General features: G+C 37.5%; 1 protein-coding gene and 1 pseudogene across 22 annotated transcripts in view; one reads left to right on the forward strand and one right to left on the reverse strand.

Annotated features, from left to right (window-relative positions):
- Positions 1-27,236, forward strand: part of PPHLN1 (periphilin 1) — a 120,869-nt gene that overhangs the window by 82,957 nt on the left and 10,676 nt on the right. The window lies entirely within an intron of this gene.
- On the reverse strand, positions 25,216-26,291 carry LOC103239468 (RNA-binding protein FXR1 pseudogene; annotated as a pseudogene).

Consider the following 27,236-nt stretch of genomic DNA (forward strand, 5'->3'; position numbering starts at 1 on the left):
CAAGGTCTCGCTACATTCTCCAGGCTAGTGTAGGACCCCTGGACTCAAGGGATCCTCCTGCCTCGGCCTTCCAAGTAACTGGGATATAGGCACAAACCACAGGGCTCCTCCCTTGTTAAATAGAATTAATTATAAGTTCTCTCACAGAATTGACAACCTATTATATGTGAAAGCCCCTTCTGTATGAAAATCACCATACAGGTGGTTATGGTAGTGTTAAATAATACTTTCTACCTGTTTCTTTGCAGCTTTGCAATATTGATTACTTTCAAATTATTTCTTAAGAATATTTTAGTCCAGGCATGGTGGCTCACGCCTGTAATCCCAGCACTTTGGGGGACTGAGGTGGGTGGATCACTTGAGGCCAGGAGTTCGAGACCAGGCTGGCCAACATAGTGAAACTCCATCTCTATTAAAGATACAAAAATTAGCCCAGTATAGTAGTGGGTGCCTATAATACCAGCTACTCAGGAGGCTGAGGCAAGAGAATCACTTGAACCTGGGAGGCGGAGGTTGCAGTGAGCTGAGATCGCGCCATTGTACTCCAACCTGGGCAACAAGAGCAAAACTCCGTCTCAACAACAACAACAACAACAACAACGACAACAACAACAACAGGAATATTTTATAGCAGGTTTGTGATACAGGTTTATCTCTGAAAGGTCAGCGTCAAGATTTGGGCTATTTGACTTTTACCTCTTCACTTCTTTGGTTTGTTGTTTTTATACTTTTCCCCACCTCCTTCCTAATTTGTTGAAAATGAAATGTAAAAATGCTATTAAAAAATAATTTGTTTTGCAGCCAGGCGCGGTGGCTCATGCCTGTAATCCCAGCCTTTTGGGAGGCGGAGGCGGGCGGATCACGAGGTCAGGAGTTTGAGACCAGCCTCACCAACATGGTGAAACCTTGTCTCTACTAAAAATACAAAATCAGCCGGGCATGGTGGCGTGTGCCTGTAATCCCAGCTACTCGGGAGGCTGAGTAAGGCAGGAGAATCACTTGAACCTGGGAGGCGGAGGTTGCAGTGAGCCGAGATCGCGCCATTGCGCTCCAGCCTGAGTGACAGAGTGAGACTCCGTCTAAAGAAATAAAAATAAAATAAATTGGTTTTGCTTGTTTTGGGGGACTTTGTGATTTTGCTTTTACATTTTTCATTTGGCTTGCTCTTTTTATCTCAGTGTTCCTTATCTGTTTTGCTAGATATAAGAAGTAGCATAAAACGATTAATATTTCCTCCTCCTCAGAATTCTCTACCGTCCCTCTCTTTTCCTAAAGCATAAGTTCTCATATTTTCCCCTTCATCTGTCATCTCTCATTTTTAAGATGTTATCTGTCTTGAAACATCTGCTGTCCTCTCTTAACTATTGTTTAATTCAGGTATTGTGCCAGGAGAGAATAAACTTGCATGTTTTATATGCACTTGAGTGGTGCTTATAATTACAATGTGAGTTAATTGGTATTTTCAGTCCATTTATAAGAAACATTTTAAAAGCTGCACTAAGAAAATCTCGTGTTTTAGTTAATGGTAACTTGAAAGTAAACACTAGAAGTGAATTGATGATTGTCTAATGTGTGGTTTATTGGGAGCTAATTATGTTACATTTCGTTGTTTTTCTTTCCTTACTCTTCTTTCTTTTTGTATTTTTTATTTCTTGGGTTTTAAAAAGAAAACCATTATAGGACATCAGACAATGCAATATATGTCATTTCTGTTTTGAATACTGATTTACATGAATTAGCTGGGGGAATATTTGTAGGAGTTTTTTGGTCTGCCTCAAAGTCAAATGTAAGATTTTTAATCCCTTAGTTATTTGAACTTGGGGGTAAAATGAGCAGTTCAGCATAATTTAATTTTCCGGTTGGCTGAAGTTAGCCATGCTAACCTCTGCTATGTTTGTTATTATGTTTTGCTTTTTTAAAAAAATCACTTTTAGTGATGTATGTAATACAGAAAGAAGAGTGTTCAAAACCTAGTTGTTAATCTGAGTGCTTTTTCCACAAAGCAAATACTCGTGAGAACTACCGTTCAAGGCAAGAAATAGAATATTACCAGCATCCAATAATCCCTTCATCTCCCCTTGTAACCTTTACCCCCTTCAAGGTAACTACTAAATTGATTCTTAACATTGTACTTTAGTTTTGTCTGTTTCCCCGCCCCCCCGCCTCCCGTAATGGAGTCTCGCTCTGTCTCCCAGGCTGGAGTGCAGTGGCGCCATCTTGGCTCACTGCAAGCTCCGCCTTCCAGGTTCACGCCATTCTCCTGCCTCAGCCTCACAAGTAGCTGGGACTACAGGCGCCCGCCACCACGCCCAGCTAATTTTTAGTAGAGACGAGGTTTCACCGTGTTAGCCAGGATGGTCTTGATCCCCTGACCTCGTGATCCACCCGCCTCAGCTTCCTAAAGTGCTGGCATTACAGGCGTGAGCCACCGTGCCCGGCCTCTGTTTTTGAACTTTATACAAATAGAATCTCATGGAATATAGTATTTGTGTCTAGCGTCTTTCGTTCAATATTGTGTTTATGAGATTTGTTGGTGTTGTTACATGTTGTATATCTGCTTATGGTTTTAATTTGCATTTCCCTGATTAGTGATGCTGAGGACCTTTTCCTGTGGTTATTGGCACATGAGTATCCTTTTTTGTAAAATGCTTATTGAAATTCTTGCCCATTTTTCTAATGAGTTGTCTTTTTTTTAAGTTGATTAGTAGAAGTTCTTTATATATTCTGAATACCAGTTGGTTATATGTGTTGTAGATTTTCTTTCCCATTTTGTGGCATTCTTTTGATATCTTTGGAGGAATAAAAGTTCTTAATTTTGTTGTAATCTATACTTTTCATTCTTTCCTATTGTTATTTGTCTTACTATTTAAAATTTCTGGAAGTTTTCTTATTTTGTATTTTACATGGAGTTATAATCATCTGAAAATGATTTTATGTGTAGTTTGTATTAAATATAGCAGGGATCAAAATTTTTTTTCACTTGGACATCAATTTGACCCCATACCGTTTGTTGGAAAGACCATGCGTTTCTCCGTACTCTGCATTGACACCTGTGTTATAAGGTATCCATATAGGTCTGTATGAATCTGTTTCTGGACTCCATTCCATTGGTCGTTGATCTTGCAACAATACTACCCCACCTTCATTATTATAACTTTTATAAGTCTTGATATACGTAGAGCTAGTCTTCCTACCTTGTTTTTCTTTTTTAAGAGTGTGCCTGTACTTGGAGGTTTGAATTCTGTAGAAATTTTAGAGTCAGTTTTTCAAGCTCTCAGAGACATTAAACAAAGCCTGTTGAGATCCTGGCTCAAGATATCTCAAGAAGTTGTAGTTCAGCTAGCAGCCAGGGCTACAGGGCTACAGACGTGACTGGAGCTGGTAGATTGACTTCCATAGTCATTCACATGCTGTTGGCAGAAGATTTTGGTTCCTTTCCTTGCCAAATGGGCCTCTCCACAGCACTTGCTTATGACATGGCCTCCCCTAAAAGAGCGACACCTTAATGCTTTCGTTGGTTTAGTCTCCAAGTCACATACCATCACTTCTGCCTTGTTCTATCCATTAGAAGTGAGTCACTAAGCCCAGCCCAAAATCAACAGGAAGGAATTTGGCAAGGAGGTAAATGTAGTCATTCCTCAGTATCCATGGGGGATTGGTTTCAGGACACCTCAAAGACACCAAAATCCACGGATGCTCAAATCCCTTATGTAAAATGGCCTTGTATTTGCATATAACCTACACACATCCTCCTGTATACTTTAAATCATCTCTAGATTACTTATAATACCTAATGCAATGTAATGCTATGTAAATAATTGTTTGCAAATCATTGCTGTGTAAATAATTGCACTATATTGTTTAGGGAATGATGACAAGGAAAAAATTCAGTACATGTTCAGTACAAATGCACCCATACCCGTTCATTTTTCTCCCCCAAATATTTTTGATCTGTGGTTGGGCAATCCATGGATGTGAAAGCCGTGGATACTCAGAGCCAACTGTACTAGAGGGCAGGGGTCACTAGAGGCTATTTGAAGAATTAGCCATCATATCCTCCCATGATCAGTGTTACTGAAGTTAGCAGGTTTATTACTATTTTCAAATAACTAACTTTTGATTTTATTTATCTCTTTCTTCTTTAGTATACTTTGCTAATTTCTGACTTTATTAATAATTTTATTTCTATTTTGGGGGGGGGGCTTAATTTACTATTTAAAAAAAAATTCCTGAGCTAGATGCTTATTGATCTGCAGCTTTTCTTTTAACATTCTTTTAAATTCTGACTCTTGGCCAGGTGTGGTGGCTCACACCTGTAATCCCAGCACTTTGGGAGGCTGAGGCAGGTGGATCTCTTGAGGTCAGGAGTTCGAGACCAACCTGACCAACGTGGCAAAACCTTGTCTGTACTAAAAAAAAATACAGAAATTAGCCAAGCATGGTGGCTTTTTTTTTTTTCCCCAAACATTACTTTTAATGGCCAAAACCACAACTACTTTTGCACCAGCCCAGTAAATTCTAGTGCATCCACACTATGGAATTGTATATAGGCAGTAGAAGGATTAACAGAATTACCATAGTACATAATGGTGTATTATGTTAGTAGTTAGGTAAGTAGCATAGGAACTTTGGTGTTAGGGAATCTGGCTTGAATCTCAGTTCAACTGCTTAATATGTGTCTTTGGGAAAGTCACTTAACTTTTCTGAGCCTTGCTTTGCTCATCATTGTAATGGGATTGCTGATATTACCCACTTCATAGTAATGTTAGAATGAAGTGAGTATATATATTTATGTGGCCTATGACATTGTCAGTAATCAAAATATCTGCTGTTACTGTTTTGTGGATTAGCCTGGGATCTTGAAATAAGGCCCAAATTTCAATTAAGTAACTAGTAAGTCACACTGAGAAAAAGCTCTTCCTTTGGTAATTCCTTGTATTGTAAATTACCGTAGTTTTCCCACTTAACTGGGTTCTAAGACACCCAATGGTTTTCTGAAACCACAGATAATACTGAACCCTATAGGCACTATATTTTTCCTATACATACATATTTAAGATGAAGTTTAATTTACAAATTAGGCACAGTAAGAGATTAACAATAAGTAAAATAAAATAGAAGAATTAAAATAATGTAAAAGTTGTGTGAATGTGTTCTACCTTCTCTTTCTCTCAAAATATCTTATTTTATGAGATATTTTGGACACCTATCACCTATTTTTGGACCATGGTTGACCTTGGATTACTAAAACTATGGAAAGCGAAACTGCTGATTAGAGGTGGGGGGACTACTGTGTAGTCTTTGTGAATGGACTAAAATTTACTTCATTAAACCCAAAGAAAACATGACAACTCCTGTCACTTTTATCTAGTGATTCTTTCTTAGTAGAAGTCAAAGAAAAGGGCAGTGCAGATACTGGAGAACTGAAATGTGCAGGTTGGTGATAATATGCTGTTATATTGTCATCTCCATAATTTACCTATGATGGTAGTGATTGTATTGAGGATAATGAGATCTGATTTTTGTGCAGATGTCTTTTAAAGGTTAATGTGCCTGGGAAACAGTCTTTAAAATATGTAACAGCAATGTTATTTAGGGATAGGGATTTTTGTCTTTCATTTATTATTTTAATCATACAATCTCCTTGTTATATTGGTAAGGAATGTTTTCTTTCATGGTACCTTTGAAATAATCATTTATGGTATGTAAATTCCTTGCTGGCAAATACAGATAGTGTACTTTCCTCCTATGAAAAACTGCTTTAAGATTTTTTTTTCCCCTGAACATTGTCCTGAACGTATCCACTCCATTGTCTTTTGCTGTTAAAGAGACTGTATTGAATTGTGTTGCTTATTTCTATCTTTAAGATAATTGAAGATTATTTGTCTATTATGTGTCTATTTTCATTAGTTTCATTGTCTTCTATTGGGAGTCTCTATTATAATTCTTGCCCCAGAGTTCTGACAGTTTTATATTGTTCTCCAGAAGTTACAGATCATATGAAGTCCTAATAATAATAAACATTTTTTAAACCTAGAGGGTTTAAATAGTACTCATTATAAATCTCTAATTATCTGTTTCAGTAATTCTTTGTAGCTTTGGAAAAGCTTGAAGAAACACATACGATTCTCTCAGTAGAGGGCTTTCTTACATACAAATATGTTTTCATTCCATGTTTTTTTCTGCAGTACATTCTCTATTGTGATTGTTAAAACTCTAACGGCCCCATGTAAAGCAAAAGAGTAAATAATGTTAAATTGACTTTTTACTTGAATCTGGCATTAAGGGAGGGTAGTTTGAAGCATGTTTAATTTTTTAAACTTTGTTTTATTTATACTAAAAATATATTCTTCACTGAATTCATCAGTTGCATAGCCAGCTGTGCACAGCCAGAAGTTTAATATCTTTTCTTCCTACCAATAGATAGCATGTGTTCAGATACGATACTGCCTACCTTATTAACAGGCTGAAAGGAAAATTACCTAATTAATAATATTTGCATCATTTGGAGTTCCTTGCCTATTGTAGGCTTGCCGTAAATGTTTGTTTAACAGTTATGAATGGAACTGGAAAGGGTGCTTCAGTCTCATGTAGCTTAGCTCTGTCATTTGCTAATTTTCCAGCCAATGAAGATAAATATTACAGTGAGTCTTCAAGAACCTTTGCTTTTAAGCAATTAGAAAGTAAAAGAAGCAGCAAAACTATTTCATTCATTTGGTTGCAAAAACACAGCCAGCCAGGCTGTAATGGTTTTCAAAACACACAAGATTGAGAAGATTTCTCATAAAGTTAGTACATATGACTAAAATATTTATTGAGATGTATGTAAATTATATATTCTCATTAGATCTTTACAACGACTTGATTTGGGAAAGGAAGAAATTATTATTATTATTATTATTTTTATTTTTTGAGACGGAGTCTCGCTCTCTTGCCTAGGCTGGAGTGCAGTGGCACGATCTTGGCTCACTGCAAGCTCCGCAATCTGGCTCACTGCAAGCTCTGTCTCCTGGGTTCACGCCATTCTTCTGCCTCAGCCTCCCAAGTAGCTGGGACTACAGGCGTCCGCCAACACACCCGGCTAATTTTTTGTATTTTTAGTAGAGATGGGGTTTCATCGTGTTAGCCAGGATGGTCTCGATCTCCTGACCTCGTGATCCACCCATCTCGGCCTCCCAAAGTGTTGGGATTACAGGCGTGAGCCACCGCACCCGGACTATTTTTATTTTAAAATATATTTACTTTTGATATGCTGTTTCACCATAATATATCTAGGTATGGATTGTTTTTGAAATTTATTCTGTTTAAGGTAATTTATGTTAAATTATGCCTTCTCTATCTGAGAGTTTATGTTTTTCATTAGAGCTGGAAAATTATAGTGTTATCCCTTTGAATATTTAATATCCTCTGTTTTCTATTTTTATGTCCTCCAGTTGAAATTAGGTCGATTTTTTTTTTATCCTGACTTATTTTCCTTACACTTTTTTGTTTCTTTCATATCTTGTTAAAGACTATCTCTAAGTCTTTAATTGTATTTAATATGCCATGTAATTGATCCATTGAATATATTTTATATATATATATTTTTTTTTTCCAATAACTTTTAGAGTACAAGTGGCTTTTAGTTATTTGGATGAATTGTATAGCCACACTTGTGCCACACTTGTGGCTGACTGCCACAGTTACTACTTGAGATGGTCACTACAGCAGTTACTACTGTTACAGCTTGAGACTGTCTTTACAGCAGTCACTACTGTTACTGCCTGAGACCATCATTACGAGACTAAATGAAGGGACGAACATAGAAATGATAAAAAACAAACTGTTTTAAGGAAAGGCAATATGAGGAGAAGAAGTCTGAGATTAGTACACCCGCCACCAAGTGGTGTATATTGTACTCAATAAATAGGTTTTTTAGGCCAGGCGCGGTGGCTCATGCCTGTAATCCCAGCACTTCAGGAGGCCAAGGCGGGTGGATCACCTGAGGTCAGGAGTTCAGCACCAGCCTGGCCAACGTGGTAAAACCCTGTCTCTACTAAAAAGACAAAAATTAGCTGGGCGTGGTGGTGCATGCCTGTAGTATCAGCTACTTGGGAGGCTGAGGCACGAGAATCACTTGAACCCGGGAGGTGTAGGTTTTCAGTGAGTGGAGATCATGCCCTTGTACTCCACCCTGGGGGGTAGAGTGAGAATTAGTCTCAAAAAAAAAAAAAAAAAAAAAAAAAAAATAGAAAGGCTGGGTGCGGTGGCTCACGCCTGTAATCCCAGCACTTTGGGAGGCCGAGATGGGCGGATCACAAGGTCAGTAGTTCCAGACCAACCTGGTGAATATGGTGAAACCCGGTCTCTACTAAAAATACAAAAATTAGCTGGGCGTGGTAGTGTCCATGCCTGTAGTCCAGCTACACTTGGCTCACTGCAAATTCCACCTCTTAGGTTCAAGCAATTCTTCTGCCTCAGCCTCCCGAGTAGCTAGGACTACAGGTGCATGCCGCCACACCCAGCTAATTTTTGTATTTTTAGTAGAGACAAGGTTTCACCATCTTGGCCAGGCTGGTCTTGGAACTCCTGACCTCATGATCCACTTGCCTTGGCCTCCCAAAGTGCTGGGATTACAGGCATGAGCCACTACGCCTGGCCAAAACCTGTCATTTTCTTTGACCAGCAGGCAGTTTTTGTTTTCTCATTCATCTTTTACAGAGATCCTAGCTTTATGTAGATACCTCAGATCCAGCTCACTCTTACATGGGCTCAAGGTAATATCTGTCGTCCCTCTCAGACTGATTTGTGGTTCTTTGGGGGCAGCCATGACTTTACCACTGTATTAGTGTATCACTCTGATTTTTTACTTTCTCTTCATCAACAGCTCCTGACAGTTTAAAAGAATGTGTTTCTAAATTTTTTGAGGCAGAAGAATTTTCTGAGAAATGTAGTGTGTTATTTGGTCCTATCTTCATTTTACATGTTTGAAAAGCTCAAGTGACTTGTTCAAGTTCATACTAGAAATGGTAGAACTGTGAACACTTCTTATTCATTGCTTTCTAATATGCTTATTTGCCTTAATCTGAGATTTAAAATTATTTCCAGTTAGAACCAAAGAAGGCCTCTCTGTGGAAGTGACATTTGATCAGACTCTTAAAATTCAGGTAGGATTCTCATTGGTAGAGATAGGAGATAAAAGGTTTTACAAAAAGGTGAATGACATGCATGTAAGTAGGAAAATAGGGAGCTATAGGGAATAATCAACAATTGTAAGTAGTTTAGTGTGCGTAAAATCATCTTACATGTGAATTTTTAAAATCTTGCCTCCTGTACCCTTCATTCTGCCATTCTACTTCCCAGTCACAGCATTTAATGGCATTGAATTCACAGAGTACAAATTTTTATTTACTGTAGTAAATTAGAAGGAGCTTGAATAGTCTTGAATAATGATCACAGAAACTTTGTCTTGACTTGGTAGAAATTGGAAGGAAGTGTTCTGTTTCAACCCCAACAGGTGTAGTGCAATTCAAGTCTGGCATTAACCACCTGGAGTCAGTGCATACCCCACAATTAAAGGGCACAGTGTCCAACAGTACTGCCTTTACTTCAGACTTCAGCCTCACTTTGAGTATCCCCAGATCACCTGCACTTCTGTCAACTGGCTACAAATCCAGGGTTTTCCATGCCCCCGTAAGGTTCAAGAATATGCTAGAACAACTCACAGAATTCAGGAGAGTGTTATACTTACGATTACAGTTTTATTATAAAGGGTACAAATCAGGAAGGAAGTATTCTGTTTCAACCTTAACTAGTCTACTGCAACTCAATTCTGGCACTAACCACTCAGAGTTAGTACAGACCTTACAAGTTAAAAGACACTGTCTTCAAATAATAACTGAGAAATTAAGGTAGTATGGAATAGGATGTGAATTTATAGACTGTATTTTACTGAAAATTGTAGATTTGTATTTTACTGAATTTTGTAGGTAGAATAAAGATAATAGATAGCAACCCAGTATCATTGTATGAGGATAGGTGGATCAGAGCCAGATTGTTGAAAAATTTGAAAGCCAGAAAAAAAGTGTTTGAATTATATTGATGGGCTTGTGGAAGAATTTTGAATACATGAGTATTATGATTAAAATGTTTGTTGGAAGATTAGATTGGCTATACAGAAATGTTTGGCTACTTTTTGAGGGAGGGATAATGAGAGCCTAGGTTAAATTGGTAGAGTCTGAAATACAGAAGAATAACTGCATAAGAGTGTGTGGCAGGCACGTAAGTAAAACTCAGCGACCAATTTGTCTGTCGATCTGTTTACTTTTGAGCACTTGTGAAAGAAGAAGGGTAGTATGAGAGACTGAAGAGGAAAAACAGATTTAATAACTGATAAAGCAAGAGGGGTTATCAGTAGCACAGATACAGTAACTAATCTTGAAAATTCAGAGAAACCGTTTTCTGAGATAGGAGGAAAGGAAAATAAAGGACAACATTTTTGAGGTGGACAGGAGATAAGTTTGGGAAAGAGGCAGTTTTGCCAAGAGTAGGGGGAAATGGGATAGGGAGGAGGAGGAGTCCTATCAGCAGTTGGAGTTCCTGAATCGGGCGTGCAAAAGGGCTTGGAATACCCCATATGTAACGTGTTGATATAGAGGTCAACAAGAGAGACTAAGTAAGGAGTTTATGATGGATCAAATAATTGCAGTTTTGGACTTTTTCCAACAATTCACAGCATCCTTTGAGTAAGGGTAGAAAGGCAAACCGGATTGTTTATCCATAATTGACAAAGTAAGAACACTTCAAATGTTACTAAATAAAAGTTGCCCCCGATAAGATGGTGAAGATGATGATTTTATAGAAAAAAAAATAACGACACAAACTTAGTCTCTTTTAGTTTTTAACTCAGTTGTTTATTTGCCGAGAAGTTTGACCAGTTCTGTGAGTAACTAGATTATTGGGACAGTTCAAAATTAAAAAGACAAGTGATAAAAATTAAACTTATATCCATAACTCAGCTGAACTGTTGACCATAATGCTTCTAAAGAGGGAAAAAAGAAAAAAGCCGTTTTTTTTTTTTTTTTTTTTTTTTTAAATCAAGTCAGGAAATGGGGAACGTATTTAAAATTTTCCACCTAAACGGAATGAACAATACTATTTTAAAACAAAGATGAGCACTGCAGAGTATTTTGGAACTCAGTCTCCCTAGCCAAATGGAGTATTGCAATATTTTTTTTTTCCTGACATGTAAATGTGTTAAATGCAATGGCTTCCCTATTTGAAACCCTCCAGTGGTTTCCCATTATACTTAGAATAAAAGTCCAAAGTCTTCACCATGGCTATAGAGACCTGCTAACTCTGTATACTACCTCACCCTCCAAATTACTTTCATATTACCCTTGTGGCTCACTGTTCTGCAGTCATACTGGCCTCCGCTCTACTGGGCATGCATTTTCCCCTTCTTTAGAGCCATTCTTGATTCTGTCTTCTACTAAGCATTCTCTCTCTGGCCTCTGCTAAATGTTACCCTTTCCCTAAAATTTTTCTTTATCTCCCTAACCAGTCTAAGTAATTCTCTGTCATTGAACCTACTTTATTTCCTTTATAATAACTTACCACAATTATACATTTTTTTGTTTTTATACATCTTAAAAATATCTTTCCAGCTAAAAAGAGAGTTTCCTGAGGATAGGCACTACATGTTTTTTTCACCACTTGTACTGAGCCTTCACTTAATAACTCCTCAAATGTTTGTTGAATGAATTAATGGTTTCTAAGTAATAAGTGCTTTATGTACATTCTCTCATTTAATCCTCACAAAAGGTAAGATATTATTATAATTCCTGCATTACAAATAAGGAAACTGTACCCCACAAATATATACAATCATTATTTGTCAGTTAAAAATAAAATTTAAAATAAAAACAAATAAATTGGGACTTAGAGTAGGGTTACCTAGCACCCCAAACTTAGGGCTCTGCGACCATAAAATCTTCATCCCTCTACCACATTTCCCTGTCATCTCATTAATAGCTTAAATTCTTTCATACGTGTGTTTTAAAGTAAGAGAGAATGACATTTTAAATGCTTAGAGCATGCTTTTCTTGCCCTTTTTTTTTTTTTTTTTTTTTTTTGAGATGGAGTCTTGCTCTGTTGCCCAGGCTGGAGTGAAGTGGTATGATCTTGGCTCACTGCAACCTCTGCCTCCTGGGTTCCAGCGATTCTCCTGCCTCAGCCTCCTGAGTGACTGGTATTACAGGCACCCACCACCACACCTGGCTACTTTTTGTATTTTTAGTAGAGACAGGGTTTCATCACTTTGGCCAAGCTGGTCTCGAACTCCTGACCTCAGGTGATCTGCCTGCCTTGACTTCCCAGAGTGCTGGGATTACAGGCGTGAGCCACCGGGCCCGGCCTTTATACTTTCTATATAGTAGTTACATCTATGGAAATTAAAAATTGAAGAGTAGGGTGGTTTTTAGTTTCACTTTTGAAGATTGAATTGTATTTAAATTATATCTGTGTTGTTTACTACGAATAAGAAGTTACTTGTGTTGGTTATGTTTGGCCTAAGTAGAAAGAAAATAAATTATACCTGTGGTAGTATTTTTACATTTTTTCCTTTCCAAATGTGGCATATTTGTGGATATGAGTGGCTAATTTCCCAAGATTATAACAAGTTGATTCTTATTGCACAAAGTAGTTGAATTTGAAACTTTCACTGTGTAATTATATCTGTATATGATGACTTGAAGGCTAAGAAAGCAATTTAACTTGGTTTCTATATGGATAGTTGAGAGTGTGTTCAGTATTTGAGGAGAATGATTGTTGCTGCTTCTGCTGCTTCTAACAGAAATATAGGATATCATAGTCAAAATTGACTTTTAAAGTTATATTTAGGTTGTTCCAATTTAATTAACATGACTTCTTTGCCGTCAAAAAATAGAGTACAGAATGCAGCTGCTACACAATTGAACTATATGGGATAAATACTGGCTTGAATCACTGGACAGGATTCAGTGTTAGAGGAAAAATTTTAGAGCTTTCCTGTCACACCTACACAATGGACTGAAAATTTTTCCTTTTGTTTTTATATATGTTTACCTTTTAATTATTGCTTCATCTTAGTAATACACATTTTAAATAAGTGTCATCTTGAATGGTACAACTTTTGGACTAGTTTTGTTTGAGAGTGTGTGCATACTTTTTTTTTTTTGAAAAAGACAATATAAATAGGTTTTTAGACATTTTGAAACTTGTCTCTTTGTGTGTGTATATGTTTTTCTCCTTTGGTGTTCATGGTTTTGTGGCGAAAATTGTATGTGCAGTGAGGCAGGGTATTTCTAAGTGATTTTTTTTTTTTTTTTCTTCTGAGATGGAGTCTCACTTTGTTGCCCAGGCTGGGGAGTGCAGTGGTGCCATCTCAGCTTACTGCAGCCTCCGTTTCCCAGGTTCAAGTGATTCTCTTGCCTCAGACTCCTGAGTACCTAAGATTACAAGCGTGTGCCACCACGCCCAGCTACATATTCTCTTCCTCCCTTCCTCCCTCCCTCTCTTCCTTCCTCTCTCTCTCTCTCTCTCTCTCTCTCTCTCTCTCTCTCTCTCTTTCTTTTTTTTTTTTTTTGTAGAGACGAGGTTTTGCCATGTCAGACAGGCTGGTCTCAAACTCCTGACCTCAAGTGACTCACCCGCTTGGCCTCCCAAAGTGCTGGGATTACACGTGTGAGCTACCACATCTGGCCTCTGATTGAATTTTACTCTCTTCCCACAGTGTAGGAATTCTCTTATAGGGAAAACAATTTTAGTCCAAATCTTATCTTGATTGTGGTCAGGATTTGATTCTCACAAAATAATAAAATGTTGTTAATCCAGTACAGGAATTGGGTATTTTAACTAGAGTATGGTTTGTGCATTTGATTGATGATCACTTTATACAATTTGCATACAAAACATTTTGCTAAGCCAACTATCAGCAAGATTCTGTGTGTATTTTTTATATGTGAATAATTGATACTAAATACTGAGTTTTATTTGTCAAAAACAAGTATTTACAACAAAGTGTTTACATTTAAAAGTTATAACATTATTATTCGCTTTCAGGATACTGTGTTTTATGCTTTTCACTATTTTGAAATGACATTATAATGTAAACTTTCTTCCCTGGTTGATTTCAGAACTTGTTTGTTATAATTCACCTTCCTTGTAATTCTAAATCTATTATGGTTTTAGTTGTAATCTTAACCAAGGAATAGTTTTTATTGACCACCTCCCTTTGAACAGATTTATTCACTAATATCAGTTACTTTGCATGTGGATCAGTTGGTTAGGATGATCAAAATGTCTAATTAAAATTTGAGCCAAGGCCAGAATATTTGATTTTAGAGTTTTAGATAAATCAGAGATAATTAAAAATCAACTTTTTCTCAGCCTTACACTGGGAGACTCTGAGGTAGTTACAAAGGAAGCAAAAGAAGTGGTTCTGTCCTCAAGATAATGGAGGAGGTAGGAGGACAGAAAGATACTTACATTTCTTAAATATTTAGAGTAACCTAGAAAAATTGATCTAAGAAAGACTTTGTGAAAACTATCTTTATTTTATTTATTTATTTATTGAGATGGAGTTTCGCTCTGTTGCCTAGGCTGGAGTGCAGTGGTTTGATCTTGGCTCACTGCAACCTCCCACTTCCCGGGTTCAAGCGATTCTCCTGTCTCAGCCTCTCGAGTAGGTGGGATGACAGGCATGCACCACCAGGCCTGGCTGATTTTTGTATTTTTAGTAGCAATGGGGTTTCACCATGTTGTTCAGGCTGCTCTCAAACTCCTGACCTTAGGCAATCCACCCGCCTCGGCCTTCCAAAGTGCCGGGATTACAGGCATGAGCCATTATGCTGAGCTGTGACAAATATCTTAAACAAAATTTTGAAGAAATTAGAGAAGCAGCCAGGGGAATGCAGATGGCATATGAGAGAAGTTAAAATGCTTTAAAATGTATGGTACATAGTATTTTAATGGGTGATGAGAAAGTTTTAGTAGCTAAGATTTTGTTGAATTTAAGTGGATCAGATCTTCAGAAACCAGAGGAGCAGTATACTGGAAAGGTTGGAGGGTTTTCTTGATGTAGGATTTTTGTTATTTTGTTTTTATTTTAATTTTATTTTAAGAAAGATGGCACCTGTGAATAAGAAAGTTTAGAATAAAAATAGGCTAGAAGCAAAACTGCTAGAAAGAAAGCTACTGTGCTGTGATGTAACAGTGCTGTATTGATTAGGTCCATGCTAGTGTTACGAGTGTAGAAATAGTGAAACCAGAAGTAAGTGCACAGAGTCAGATTTCAGCATTAATGGTACCTCTAAAGGCATGTAATCAGTCCTTTTAAAAATACTACAATAATTTAGCAGTTAATTTTTACAAATGGCTTAGTGTTTTTCAGTGTATTTCAGAAAATAAACAGAAAATTATTCATAAGTAATAATTTCTGAACTTTTAAATACTGTAACACAAATAGTACTAAACCCTCAGCAAAGCCACATTTTGATGTTTATGCTTTTTATTGTGATAGGACACTGAAAATGTGTATGAGGAGAAGAATGGTTTAATGCCTTTTTCCAGGATGTGTTTACATGAAAAATTTCTGTTTATGTTGTATCTACATGAGCACATGGTAGTCTTCCACAAAGTAAGGTTAAAGGGGAAATGACAGCCTGCTGTTTCTTTTGGCTCTTGTACTAAGTTGGTCAGCCTTCTGACTCGTATCTGAACCAGTCAAATGTTCAGTACTGCTAAAACAAAGATTTTTATTCCTGGCTTTCCCTGTTATTCTTACCTAAAATTGACTAGTCATTCCCATTTTAGTGATTTTACTAACCAAAAAAGTTACAATGTTGTAAACTAATAGTTCAAGTTTAAAAAATCAGTTTTAAAAAAATGCTACATACTGAAAATATGTATAGCAAGGTTCATTTGATTTTTAAGGATTTCAGTAGAATTTGTTAGTTATAATACTACCATTTTTTGCCCTTGTTATTTCTAATAAATAGAAATACTGAGATGTGTTCCTTAATACTGACTTACCCCAAATTATCTGCAAACAATACATTAATTTAATTTGACTGGATTTCTACCTTGAATCCTTGGCTGTAGGTAAATTCTGTTTTCAAAAAAACTGCTTGAAAATAAGATTAATACCTTTACTAAAACTTAATAGCACTGTTCTTAGTAACTGATACCTGGTATTTACCTTGAGCATAAAGTGGAAGTAGCAATGTGACTAGTTGATGTAATAATGACAGCATGATTCTAACATTAGTCTGTTCATTTTTGTGCACAGTATTATTCTAAGTATTTCTCTGATTCTTGGAAGGAACTTAGTAACATTTGAGAAGTCAGTAGCAGTTTATATTTGTATTGCTAGCTGGACAAATCAAGATTAATTATAATTCATATACCAGTTACTCTATGAATTTTGCTATAAAAGTATGGATTAGGAAATATCTACAGACAGATCTTGAAAATATGGACTTCCATTTATATATAATAGTATTTATGGATTTTCCCTACTGTACATAATGCCTTCAGAAATAAAAGTAAAATAATGAATTATTTTAAATATTAATTAACTTTAACCTACTTTTAATCTACCTGATACAACAGTTCCTATTTTTAAAATAAAGCTGTGCTATTTATATTAGTTATGAATAATTCCTTTCTTCTGGAAAGAAAAAACATCTTGGAAGTATTCAGAGTGGTATTGTATGTTACCTAATTGAAAAGTCCCTCTCTGGGAGAAGTATGATTAAGTAAACTGATAATATTCTATTATCCTACATTTGTGTGTGATGAGCTGAAAGCAGATACATTATTCTTTTTTTCCAGTAGGAGTAGCGATAGCTATATTTTCAATGGAAACTTTAAGGATTAGTAATTGTTTAACTTTTTTATTTTTTTTTAATTTTTTTTTTTTTTTTTTGAGACGGAGTCTCGCTCTGTCGCCCAGGCTGGAGTGCAGTGGCGCAATCTCGGCTCACTGCAAGCTCCGCCTCCCGGGTTCACGCCATTCTCCTACCTCAGCCTCCCGAGTAGCTGGGACTACAGGCGCCCGCCACTGCGCCCGGCTAATTTTTATCTATTTTTTAGTAGAGACGGGGTTTCACCATGGTCTCGATCTCCTGACCTTGTGATCCGCCCGCCTCGGCCTCCCAAAGTGCTGGGATTACAGGCGTGAGCCACCGCGCCCGGCCTTAACTTTTAACGTGGAAATTTTTTTTTTTTTTTTTGAGACTGAGTCTCACTCTGTTGCCCAGGCTGGAGTACAGTGGCATGATCTCAACTCACTGCAACCTCTGCCTCCTGGTTCAAGTGATTCTTCTGCCTCAGCTTCCCGAGTAGCTGGGACTACAGGCGTAAGCCACCATGCCCAGCTAATTTTTCCATTTTTAGTAGAGATGGGGTTTTACCATGTTGGCCGGGCTGGTCTCGAACTCCTGACCTCAGGTGGTCCTCCCACCTCAGCGTCCCAAAGTGCTGGGATTATAGACGTGAGCCACCGCACCCGGCCGACCATGGAAAATTATAGCCTTTCTTTAACTACATTGAATAGAGGCTTGTGAAGCACCTTTGCTGGGTTTTGCAATTACATTGATGAGAAAATAGATTTATAACATTATGATGGCATTTCTGCCAATGTTAAAGCACTGCTGATAGGCAGATAAGCCTATCAGTGCAAGTATACAGGCCTGCACTGCTCCCAGAAGGCCAGGTAACATCTATTCCATGAAGTAGTCTATCAGGGTAGGTATCTGGCATTTTAAAAGTTTAAAAACATTATAAAACCCACTCAAACTACCTTCAGCAAGTAAAGGCAAAGTATTGAAAAATTGCGGGGTTTCTTATGTAACAGGACTGAAACGAAGTTTAGAACCTGGAACTAGAAGAGCACGAGGCAACTTATTTTCTTCCATAATTTCCCTCTTTCTTCCCTTGCCTCCTTCCGCCACCTTCCTGCCATCCCTGTTTCCTACGTATTCCTTGGTAATGTCAACATCATAAGCCCAATTTTTTGTAAACTAGTGAACTCTAGGATTCATCTTTATTACCAAAACTCTTAAATCGTATCTTCTATAAATGCATATTTTTCGGTTGGCATGTAGTGTAAATACAGCTTCGGGGGCCTATCTTAGGAGGCTGGAAAGGGAGCGGCTAAACAGAAACTGCCTGAACGAGCTGTAGGTAATCCTGACCACCCTGCACTAGCACTTTCTGATCCTGTTACCTCCTAGCTACCCCCACTCGCTTCAGCAACAAAAAAAGAGATTATGGCATACATTTTGAAAGTCTCCCAGAAATGCTGCATGAACAAACACTAATTTTTCTTGAGCTGAAAAGTCACAATACCTTGATACTATAAAAAAAAGAAAGCTTTTCTAAACATACAGAATATTTAAACTTTAATGTCACAGAAAACAGAAAAAGTAAAAAGCATAATAACACATGTACTGATACTACATGGTTTTTCAGTATAAGACATGGAGGAATTTCATAGTAGCAAAAGTAACTTCTACTAAAGTCAGCTTTCCAATACAGATTTTTTTCCTGAGGTTTTTATTTTATTTTATGTATTTATGTATGTATGTATGTATGTATGTATTTTTGAGATGGAGTTTCGCTCTTGTTGCCCAGGCTGAAGTGCAATGGTGTGATCTCGGCTCATTGCAACCTCTGCCTCCCAGGTTTAAGCAATTCTCCTGCCTCAGCCTCCCGAGTAGCTGGGATAATAGGTGTGCACCACCACGCCTGGCTAATTTTTTTTTTTTTTTTTTCAGTAGAGATGGGGTTTCACCATGGCCAGGCTGGTCTTGAACTCCTGACCTCAGGTGATCGGCCCACTTTGGCCTCCCAGAGTGCTGGGATTAAAGGCGTGAACCATCGCGCCTGACCTATTTTATTTTATTTTATTTTATTTTATTTTATTTTATTTTATTTTATTTTTTTGAGACAACAGTCTTGCTCTGTCGCCCAGGCTGGAGTGCAGTGGCGATAATCTTGGCTCACTGCAACCTCCACCTCCCGAGTTCAAGCAGTTCTCCTCCCTCAGCCTCCTGAGTAGCTAGGATTACAAGCGCACGCCACTATGCTCGGAAAATTTTTGTAGAGTTGGGGTTTCACCATGTTGGCCAGGCTGGTCTCGAACTCCTGACCTTGTGATCCGCCTGCCTCGGCCTCCCACAGTGCTGGAATTACAGATGTGAGCCACCGTGCCAGGCCTCCTCAGGTTTTTAAAATGACTGTTATTTTTTAAAAGTTAACATGTGCATCATAGGTAACTGAAAAACAAGGAAGCAAGGAACAAAGTCATCCATAATTACAAGTAGTTTACAGTTTGATGGTCCTTCTAGGTCCTGTGTGTGTATACACGATATAGGATTTTAATAATGAAAGAAGTGGGATAGTAGAGTGAATGTGCCTGGTCCACTGGATCATCTGTCAAAAGAAACTAAGGGGAACTTGCTGCTTCTGCAGGATACGTTGAAAATGTCCCATTTCAACCATAAAATGCTCTTTAACCAACCACAGCGTTAAGTAGCTTACAGAACAATAATGCTTTTCCCAGCATGGGGCAGATGGCTGATCTGACCTATTTATTTCTGTTTATCTTAGTGGCTTCCTTGAAGCTATATGGAAAAATAACCCACGTTTCAAATTTCACTAGGGGAATGACTTGAGTACCTTAAAGTACAGTATTAGACATGAAACACACACACACACACCCCTCATGTATTGTCTCATGGCAGTTAGGAATCATAATCAGATGACCTGCTTCCGGACTCCTCCAAGCCAGTTCCTTTACACCACTCTTCAAAACCAAGCAGGCTCATTTATCATTGCTAAGGATTTAGTTCAGTCATGGCTTCATTTCTGTTTTGGATTTAAATAATTATCTTGCCTGGTAGCAGCAGTATGATAAGGAGTGAATTTGAAATTTAGGCTGTGAATGTTCATTGTATTTCTTACAATTAACTCCTTTAATCTCTCTGCTTCACTATTTTTATAAAATAAGGCCAGTAACTCCAGAGTGCTTTTGAGGATTCTGGTACATAAAATACGAAGGTCTATATGAAAATGTTAAGTTAGTAAAAATACTTCTCATTTGCCAGGAATTTTAAAATGCCATTATATTTGAATAAGCCAATAAAAAGATCTTTAGAATTGTAACCCACAGCCATCCTTAGACATGGAGACCTTTGCTAGGATTCCTCCCTTTTTTCCAAAAATTATTCTTGTGTGGTGAGGCCTCCCTGAGTTGAGAGCTCAACTCATTGGACCCTGTAACAGTTAAAACTTCTAGGTTCTGCGACATAAATTCCATATCTTCAGAAGATAAGAGACCTATATATTGAATTGTCTCCAACCTCTTTTGTGGTAGATGAGCTGGGAAGGAAGTGGAGGGGGTGGGTCTTGAAATAGCTAAGCTGTTTCCTGCTTAGTCACTCCTGCTGACAAATTTCTCTCCTGTTGGAGAGTTAACTGGGTGGATCTTGTGCCTTACAGGTTTCTCAAACCAATGTAAGACTTTTTTTCACCTTGAGAACTGGCTGTTGCCAGTTAATTACTTTCTTTTAGCCTTAGTCAGATCTAAAATGTGACCTTTTGTACAGTCAGGATATTACACTTTTCTGATAGATAATATTATATCATTTCATGAAGACTAGACTGCCTCATCTGTGAAATTGTAAAATTATTTATTTGAATTTATTGTGTTTAAAATAAATGATTTAATTCTCAAATATTTCTTTTGTAAGCTGTATATAAAAATCAATTCGGTGTTTACATAAGAATTTTGCTGTTTTAAGCAAAAAGAACAAATCTGGAGGCATCACATGACCTAATTTCAAACTAGACTGTAAGGCAATAGTCACCAAAAATATCATGGTACTGGCATAAAAACAGGCACATAGATCAGTGGAACAGAATAGAGAACCCAGAAATGAACTCAAATACTTACTGCCAACTGATCTTCGACAAAGCAAACAAAAACATGAAGTGGGGAAGGGACACCCTGTTCAACAAATGGTGCTGCTACATGTAGGAGAATGAAACTGGATCCTCATCTCCCACCTTATACAAAAATCAACTCAAGATGGATTAAGGACTTACATCTAAGACCTGAAACTATAAAAATTCTAGAAGACAAACTTTGGAAAAACCTTTCTAGACATTGGCTTAGGCAAGGATTTCATGACCAAGAACCCAAAAGTAAATGCAATAAAAACAAAGATAAATAGCTGAGACTTAATTAAACTAAAGAGCTTTTGCACAGAAAAAGGAACAGTCAGCAAAGTGGACAACCCACAGAGTGGGAGAAGATCTTCACAATCTCTACATCTGACAAAGGACTAATATCCAGAATCTACACCAAACTCAAATCAGCAAGAAAAAAAAAAAATCCCATCAAAAAGTGGGCTAAGGATATGAATAAACAATTCTCAAAAGAAGATACACAAATGGCCAATAAACATATGAAAAAATGCTCAGCGTCACTAATGATCAGAGAAATGCAAATCAAAACCATAATGCAATACCACCTCACTCCTGCAAGAATGGCCATAATGAAAAAAATGAAAAAACAGTAGATGTTGGCATGGATGTGATGAAGAGGGAAGACTTCTACACTGCTGGTGAGAATGTAAACTAGTACAGCCACTATGGAAAACAGTGTGGACATTCCTTACAGAACTAAAAGTAGAACTACCATTTGATCCAGCAATCCTACTACTGGGTATCTACCCAGAGGAAAAGAAGTCATTATATGAAAAAGATACTTGCACACATTTGTTTGTAGCAGTGCAACTTGCAGTTGCAAAATCGTGGGACCAACCCAAATGTCCATCAGTCAACGGGTGGATAAAGAAACTGTGATATATATATATAAAATAGAATATATATATAATATATATAATAGAATATATATATTATATATATAATATATATAATAGAATATATATATTTTATATATATATAAATAGAATACTACTTAGCTATAAAAAGGAGTGTTTTAGTGGCATTTGCAATGACCTGGGTGAGATTGGAGACAATTATTCTAAGTGAAGTAACTAACTCAGGAATGGAAATCCAAACATCGTATGTTCTTACTCATATGTGGGAGCTAAGCTGTGCGAGATGCAAAGGCCTAAGAAAGACACAGTGGACTTTGGGGACTCAGGGGAAAAGGGTGGAAAGGGGGTGAGGGATAAAAAAGACCACAAATTGGGTGCAGTGTATACTGCCTGCTCAGGTGATGGGTGCACCAAAATCTCACAGATCACCACCATAGAACTTACTCATGTAACCAAACATCACCTGTTCCCCAACAACCAATGGAAATTTTTAAAAATTTAATTAAAAAAAAAGAACTTTGCTATTTTAACTTCTTTTTTTTTTTAAAAAAAAAAAAACTTAAGGGACTTTCTAAGTTGCAGATATCTTTTAGGGAGCTGAATTGCCATCTTAAACTGTGGTCTGTTTCATTATGATGGATGTTTTGGACATGACTTGGGATATGTGCAAATTAAGCCTACTCCTTGCTTTTGTTAAAGAATTTTTATTCTCAGACATGACAGTATCAAAAGCCAAATGAAATTATATCATATCGCAAAATATTTGTGCTCATTTTCTCAGCAGTTAGAATTTTAAAGCCTATTTTATTATGTATTTAATTGCCTTTCATCCTGTGTTCATGAATATTTTTCTTTAGGTTTAGCCTTTCTATATGTTTTGCATCTTAGAAATTCATTTCCCAAGCCAGTAATTGACATTGAATACAAAATTACTTTTCTCAAAATTCAGTGAGCAATGAATACGTTGGTTTTTTCCCTAATCAACAGTCTTTAGTTGTTTGTTTATTGTCTGTTGAATGAGAGAAAAAAATGTCTACAGTGTTTCTACCATAAGTTATTTTAAGTCTAAGAGTTTGGTCTTTGCCTTACCTGCTCATGTCTAGCTCCATTTTGATTCCAGTCTACTATTTTTCCCAAAACTTCCCTATATTCCAAGATTCATTACTCTTTAAACACACTATGCTTTTTTGCTTTCAAGGTGCTTAGAACAGTTCACACTGTCTTAGTGCGCCCCCCATGATCTTTTATTTGGAATAATTACAACACTTTGTATTTATCTTATGGCATTTACCATATTCTGCCTTGTTGTTTGGTAATTTTTAATCTATTGGTCTTTTACTAGAATGTAAAGTCCTTGAACAGAGCATGTACTCTGACCAATTCCAGTGCTTTAACATAGAAGGTGAGCTCTAGTTGTGTGGCAGGCACATTTATCTGTCATTCACACTCATGTCAGCATTTGCAGATTCATTAATATCTAACCCATATCGAGAAGATGCAAAGCTCATCCTCCAGGGTCAAAGCAGAACAGATCCATCTTCATTTTATTTTGAAAATTTTCAGACATGAAGAAAAGTTGAAGAAATTGTCTGGTGCACACTCATATACATATCACCTAGATTCTATAATTAAGCTTTTGCTCTATTTATTTTGTCACTTATCTTTCCATTTCTGGATATAATAAGAAATATATATTTGGCCTCTGCCCCCATTTCTTGGCACACAGCTTCTAGAATCTTAAAGTGATAAGTGTCTTTTTGTATGTGAATGAGAGCACTAATGGCTGGGGGAGCTCCTGGATAGCCTCTGTTTAGGGGCTGATTGCCCAGGGTAACCAACCATGTGTTTATAGAGTTGGAACTTTCAGCCTACCCCCTTAACCTCTAAAGGGGTGGAGAGGGACTGAAGGTTGAGCTGTTCTCTGAAGGCCAGTGATCTCATCAGTTGTGTTTTTGTGATGGGTCTTCGATTTAGCTGCTCTTCTGTCTCTGTCTCATAAACACACACACACACACACACACACACACACCCACCCACCCACCCACCCACCCCCCTACAGTTGACACTTGAACAACTCAGGGATTTGTGACGCTGTCTCTCCCTGCCCGCCCCCCCCCCCCCCCCCGCAACATTTGAATATTCAGGTATAACTTTTGACTGCCCCAGAACTTAACTACAGATAGTCTGCTGTTGACCAAAAGCCCTATCAATAATATAGTCAGTTAACACATATTTTGTATGCTATACGTATTATATATATTATATTCATTTTGTTTTGTTTCGTTTTTTGTTTTTTTGAGACGGAGTAACCAGGCTGGAGTGTAGAGTGCAATGGTGTGATCTCAGCTCACTGCAACCTCCACCTGCCCAGTTCAAGCAATTCTCCTGCCCCAGCCTCCTGAGTAGCTGGGATTACAGGCGCCCACCACCACCACGCCCAGCTAAATATTGTATTTTTAGTAGAGATGGGGTTTCACCATGTTGGCCGGTCTGGTCTCAAACTCCTGACCTCAGGTGATCTACCCACCTTGGCCTCCCAAAGTGCTGGGATTATGAGCGTGAGCCACTATGCCTGGCCAATACGCTGTATTCTCTCTCTTTTTTTGGAAGATCAAAGTTTATTTACTATCTGCATACAAAAACATATTGCACATCAAACAACCGAAACAAGAAAAAAGAAGATACACTACTGAAGACTAGTGTGTAGTTTATATAGAATAAACCTTCTGGAAATTAATCTTTTCAGTAGTTCCGGTTATGTCTGAATGGACATGACTAATTCAGCTTAGTGTTTTAACTAAAGCTATGTTTGATGTTTAAATACTGTGCACTTTAATAAATAAACCAAACAAAACCTCAAGGTAGAACAGTCACTGCCAAATATCACACAGTGTCCCTGCAGATGAGAGTTTAACAAATGTATTCCATTGGTGTGCGGATTTTCCACTACATACGGCTTTTAAAAAACACGTTAAAACAGACCAGTTCCTAGACTAAACTAATGAAGAAATTACAATTCAGTGCACAGTATTTTAGACTGCGTTTTATTCTAGTTTTCCTCAGATGAAGAAGTGGTTGCATATTAAAAATGTTACAAAAGCAGCCAGTGCTTTCATAAAGAATATTACATTAGGGATCCCACCCCACCCACCACCCCCCATCTCTGCCATATTTTGAAAACAAAATAACATTTCCTATAGCCAGCAACTTTTAAAAAATTTACATGTACTATTCTCAAGGCATATCTGATGATATATTTTATAACACAGTAGGTGTCAAAGTATGTTTAACATATGATTTATTCAGGATCCCTCCCCTTTTTGAATTCCAAATGGTGGAACTGAAAGTGCGATGTAAAGATTGGCAATCCATATTCTATCTTTGGCAAGCTGGTACAAGCATTATTGTAAATGTAATGTAAAAGAACTGTAAACTAGGACTTCTTCGGTTTATGAAACACCATTGAGGACTGCTGCTTCTTGACTGTTTTCTTCTTTTAAGCTATTAATCTTGTCTTCTCCCAGAGTATGCTGTAGCAATGTCATTGCCAGAAGCACTAGTTGGGCTATTTATTGCCTTTTCTGAAGGACCATGTTCTTCAATCACATCTTTTGCCTAGCCCATTTTCAGTAATTGAAGCTGTATCAGATTCAGTAATTCCATCCATCAGAACAGCATCTTCGTCAGTCCTTCGTCTATGAGACCTCATATGACGATTAGTACTGTGATGAGATTCGCTGGCATCAGTGTCTGCAGTCTGATCTGATTCTGTATTATCAAGTAAGCTGTATGGATTGCTGTCTGGATCTTTGAGCACAGAAATGATGAAGGATTTGCCACCATGTGGTCCACCACGACCTTGACCCCCTGAAACACTTTGCATCTTCCTCCTGGGTGTCTCCTGCTGTCACGCTGATGTCGGCTGTCTCGATCATCATCTCCTGCCAATGACCAATCACTCAGCTTGTCTTTACCCTCAGATTCTATTTCAGAGGGTTTAGACAGCTCAAAATTTGTACTATAACAAGGTGTAATTAGGGCCCCGACAACCTCTGCCTCTTCCACTATAAGACCTAGAACCAATCTCTTGTAACTGCTCATCAATCTGTAGGCGTTCCATTCTTAGCTGTTTTACTTCCTTTAGATAAGCAATATGGTACTCTAAAAGAACTTGCACATTTCCAATGGTTTCTTTAGTGCCAACAGATACAAATGGAATCATACCGTCTTCTCTGGGTCGTTTATTTTCACTATCCCCTTCAATTCTCACCTGAACTGTATCAGATTTGTCTACTATTTCTTGAATAACTTTGCCATTTTTTTCCATTTACTTTTCCAGTGAGATTCTTAGAAGCCTGAATAAAATCCTGCACAAATTCCAAGAAACCTCTAGCCTTTTTTACAGCATCAGCACTCTCTCTATAGATTCTTAATGTTTCAGTGTCTTCATCTAGCTCAGTGGCGGTAACTCCAGGAACCTTCCTAGCTTGCTGAATGTGACTACCATGTGTTCCTATTGCCACCTCCATTAAATCTTCTCTCACAACAAATTCCTCATGAAAAGCTGCTGCAAGTTGTACTTAATTTATCATTGATTTTGCAGTTGCTTCCTTTTGTGGTTGTAATAATTTCACTTACATATTGAATGCAGGCACTATAGCTCTGATCCATGTGTTCGTAATGCATTTCTTAGCAACCACCAGTGTTCTTTTTAGAAGCTGTGTTTTTAAGAGGCAGTGGGACTGCAGCTTTGAGGAGGACTCAAAGATATCTTTTTCTATTAATACAGCACAAACAGCAACATAGATTACAATAGTTTTGGCACCTTCTGCATTGCAGAGGCCCAAATTAAAGGGTTTAAATTTATCTCCAGTATTTAATATAAAGGTACTATCACTTTTTTCCTGACCTCATCAACACATTAGACATTATGAATGGTTCCTTGTATATTACGCCCCAATTGGAGTTTCTTTTTTTAACTTATTTTTATGTACCTTTCATTAAAAGATTGTAGAACATTTTACAGATGCTAATTTTATTTCACAATGCTCCTATAAAAGTTGTAAGCTTTTATTTTCCACTTTAATGGTAAAATAGTTGCAAATGTGTATTTAATTTACTAGATCACCACTTACCATGACAGCTTTCCCTTCTTTTCACTCCTCAGTCCTCCATGACAACTCTGCTAAATAGAATTGTCTGCAGTGATGAAAATGTTTTATATCTTCATGTCCAGTATGGCAGCCACTAGCATTTGAAATAGAACTAGTGTGATTGAGAAACAGAATTAATTCTGTTTCACTAATGAAAAATAAAATATAGTCACGTGTGGTTAGTGGCTACTGTATTGGACAGCACAGCTCTCCA

This window comes from Chlorocebus sabaeus, chromosome 11 (assembly GCF_047675955.1).
Source record: "Chlorocebus sabaeus isolate Y175 chromosome 11, mChlSab1.0.hap1, whole genome shotgun sequence".
NCBI classification, from domain to species: domain Eukaryota; kingdom Metazoa; phylum Chordata; class Mammalia; order Primates; family Cercopithecidae; genus Chlorocebus; species Chlorocebus sabaeus.